Genomic DNA, 4,053 nt, shown 5'->3' with positions numbered 1-4,053 from the left:
GAGCCGTCCCTCGCTGCCCCTCGCAGCAAGGCTCGCTGCGGGGCCGTTTCCGCCCCCAAATCCCAACGCCCTGTCTGGCCTGCCGGCGTGCTAGAGCCGCCACTTACCGGCTGGGTGCTGCGGGCGGCTGCCGCCGAGCCGAGAGGAGCGGGCGGTGGATGCGGGGTCCCCGGCCCCGCGTCGGGGCTCGCGGTGGCTGAAGGCGACGCGCTGGTCCCGCAGCCCCGAGCCCTGGAAGCCCGAACGTGAGAGAAACAAAAGGTATTTGCTGACGTGGGCGTTGGACAGAGACGCCCGAGGGCTGGGGACACAATTAAAGGGGCAACGCACCGATTGCAGGCGCAGCCCAGCGGCTTCCTCTGCCTGATCGCCCTGCAGTCGGGGCTGCTCGCCTCTTCCCACACCCACATGCTGCCCGGGAGGCCCACTACCTTACCGCAGACAATGCGTTGCTATTGTTAAAGGCCAGTCTGGGTATCTTTGTACGTGGAAGGAAGGCGCCACCTGAATGGGAAATATCTGTAGTTCTGTGGCGTAGGATATATTGCATTACTCAATATAGCAGCGTTGTTGTAACGGGAAAGTTTTGTATGCAAACAATGGAGATGATAATCCTAAACCAAAGTACTGCAAGTGGGAGTGCAATTCTACAGATTGTCCTTTTTTTTCCTTTCTGTGTGGAAAAAAAATCAAATCAGGATGCCTGTTGGAGGACAAGACACTTTCAATCTTGTGCCTGTTAGAAGGTGAGACGCTTTCAATCATGTTCCTCGAGATCATTGAATAATTATGAGAAGGAACCTCTGCAGGTCATCTGGTACAGTCTCCTCCTCAAAGCAGGCTCAGTTGGAACACGCTAAAAGCACAGTTCCCATTTTCACAGTAAAAAGTATCAGGTTGGAGTGTGGCAGAGAGCTTCATTAGTGTTTAATTTAGTACAACAGCTAATCCAAGATACAGAAGTCCTTTTCCTTCTACTTCTCCCAGTTTTTCCTTACAAATTTTTTTGTTCTGTGTTTGAAATTCTTGATGCTCCAAATAAGACGCCTCTCTGCATTTCAAGAGTTAAATGTGATGAAAGGTTATGCTAACTCCAATATGGGAGGTTTTTTAAGTTATATAGAAAATATTTCTTAACTAAATGGTATTATAAGCTTTTCTTAGTAGCTTATCAAATTATACCCGTCACTCAACAGACATACAGACTGTTGGTACAGATTTATATCTAGCCAGAAAAGGACACAAAGTCTGGAGGCAAGGACTGGATGATTATAAGATCTTTTCTTCAAAACTCAACCTTTTGGCCAGAATTAAGAGAAATTTTCTTCTATTTCATTCTCATACATGTTGCCTTCCAACTAATAATAACCTTCTAACTGACTTCTGACTTTCCTGAGATGTTCCAGAAAAATCAAGAAGCAAGGGTTGGAATGCCTGTACTGGAATATTGAACTACTCTTACAATTCTGCTGTACTTACTCATGTAGAAACAATAAAAGGAATACAGAATTAACTATTTGGACTCCTTTTGGATTATAATTTACATTTCTCTACCTTGCAAATGGTTAGAAGTCCCCAGTGCCAGCTTGACCAGATCACAGATACTGGCCTCAGCAGTCCACTGAAGTAGTTCCTTATGAATTTGTAAACTCATTAAATAAACCCTAAACGTGTGTGCTTAATTCCAGCCTGACTGCTGCTATCTTTAGCCTCAAGGCTTCGATTAGAATACAATTTTTTAAAAGTCTTTTTTTAGGATATATTCAACTAAACAAGTTTAGTTTAGCTGTAATCCTCACTTAACGCAAATCTCGACTCTGCTAGCCCTCGGCAGTTAAGGTTTTAGATAGACATTCAGCTATACAGCATTGTTGTTAGCTGATAGATGCTAATGATTGTCGGGGGGGGGGTCCTGGGATCCAGGCACAGTCATTGACTCGGCTGTAGCCAGATGGTAGGTCGGGCATTTTTTCAGCTAAATCAAGGTCTGTTTAAATAATAAATGGGGCTGAAGATAGCGCTATTAGCCCCTGTGTAGGCTATCTGAAGTTCAAAGCCAAGTATTTCTGCAGACTAAGAGACCAAAATATAAGAAAGGTAGACATTGGCATGGCTGGGTAATGGGATAACCTCTGACAGTGACCAGATGCTTCAGGGAAGAAATGTAGTATATTCCATAATTTTATATCCAACAGAGATTTTTTTTTTCCTAAGTTATCATTGAAAAATTGAGAAGGATCCCAAAATCCTGGAGGATGGAGTATTTCTTCTGAAGAGCCAGGAGTAAAGGAAGGATGATACATGCAGCAGTCAGTGTCAGTCCTCCGCTAGAGATCTGTGGGCTTACAGATATTTTCAAAGTTCACATTAAATCAATATTTTTGCTTTTTTTTTTCATCTCAGTTCTTCAGAACTGGAATAGAATATATACTAAAAGGTTGGAAAGGGAGATTCATTCTGAGGTTGTTTTCTGGGGCCTTCTTTTTTTTTTTAATTGATTTGGGAAAAAAAACCAACAGTTGAACCTTTAAGATAAGGACAAGTGTCATTTTTTGGGATAGTAAATACAGAAGTTTAGATAATTTAATGGAAAACAAAAAAATGGGATATGATGTGAAGGAGAAAAACTAAATTGAGTATCACCCAAGTCATAGGTTTATGTGGTAGGTAGAATTCTGTAAGAAATACCTGAAAAGGGGGGAAGAGAAACGTTTTTTAATTCAGTGTTTCAGCCTTTGAAAGGATGGCAAGACAGTTGTCAGAAAATAAGGATAGTTAAAGGTGAGACGCTAAACAGAGGATGGTGAATCTACATCTTTGCTCTTGACTGTGGTTTTATGAACACTACGATAACCACCAGCCAAGCAAAAAGAGGCAGGCTTTCAGTGACAAAGGACAGACCGAGGAGAGAAAAGGACAGAGACACTAGGATTGCACAGAAAGTAGAGGTGTACAAGGGGAATGTCTCTTGAAGTGGACATCCTTCCAATGTTAGTCAGATGAAACAGGGGATGGAAAAGCAAATGACAACAGAATGATGTATTGAAAACCAGTGAATAATCAAAACATGCATTAAGTAGTATTTAAGAGCATTCAAAGCAACATGAAGAAGATGAAAGAAGTACAAGGAGGAAAAAGAAAATTAAAAAAAGCAAAAACCAATTTGAGAGGAATCATAGAACTGTTGGTCATAGGGGAGCTGTGAATGTCTCTAGTCCCACCTCCCACAGGAAGAAGGCCAGCACCAAGATCAGATCAAGATCAGATCAGCCATGGCTTTGTCTAGCCAAGTCTTGGAACATTTTTTTTTTAAGGACAACCATCTCTGAGGCTGCTTTCTGAACAGCCCGTTCCAATGCTGCACTACAATTTAATCCTCTCAGACTGTGATTTGGATGTACAGAGGCAGGACAGAAACAATCTGAATGGATCAATATTAGCAGTATTCAGTACAGTTCTACACAGCTGTCTCTAGCATTTAAAGGTAAAATCAGGTGTCCTACTTGTGACTTGGCAAAATTCGAAAAGCAACACATTCAAATCAGTTATTGTCAGGTAAATTAAATTCTGTGGGAACAACCCTATATGGTCTTTGCTTTCATAGAATCATAGAACAGTTTGGGTTGGAAGGGACCTTAAAGATCATCTAGTTCCAACCCCCCTGCCGTGGGCAGGGACACCTTCCACTAGACCAGGTTGCTCAAGGCCCCATCCAACCTGGCCTTGAATGCTTCCAGGGATGGGGCATCCACAACTTCTCTGGGCAACCTGTGCCAGTGCCTCACCACCCTCATAGTGAAGAATTTCTTCCTCATACCTAGTCTAAATCTCCCCTCTTTCAGTTGAAAGCCATTACCCCTTGTCCTATCACTACAGGCCCTTGTAAAAAGTCCCTCTCCAGCTTTCTGGTAGCCCCCCTTCAGGTACTGGGAGGCTGCTGTAAGGTCTCCCTGGAGCTTTCTCTTCTCCAGGCTGAATAACCCCAACTCTCTCAGCCTGTCCTCATAGGAGAGATGCTCCAGCCCTCTGATCATCTTCGTGGCCCTCTTCTGG

The 4,053-nt window shown here is 43.3% G+C and overlaps 1 protein-coding gene across 1 annotated transcript in view; it reads right to left on the bottom strand.

Moving 5' to 3' along the window:
- The window catches only part of LOC103903557 (zinc finger and BTB domain-containing protein 8A), a 4,606-nt gene extending 4,439 nt beyond the window's left edge, over positions 1-167 (bottom strand). The window contains exon 1 of the mRNA XM_009284778.2: positions 108-167. The gene's annotated coding sequence lies outside the window, so the exon portion shown is untranslated. The remainder of the gene's footprint in view (positions 1-107) is intronic.
- Positions 168-4,053: the final 3,886 nt, after the last annotated feature.

Source organism: Aptenodytes forsteri, unplaced genomic scaffold, assembly GCF_000699145.1.
Source record: "Aptenodytes forsteri isolate BGI_AS27 unplaced genomic scaffold, ASM69914v1 Scaffold7, whole genome shotgun sequence".
NCBI lineage: Eukaryota > Metazoa > Chordata > Aves > Sphenisciformes > Spheniscidae > Aptenodytes > Aptenodytes forsteri.
This window is presented reverse-complemented; position numbering and strand designations above follow the sequence as displayed.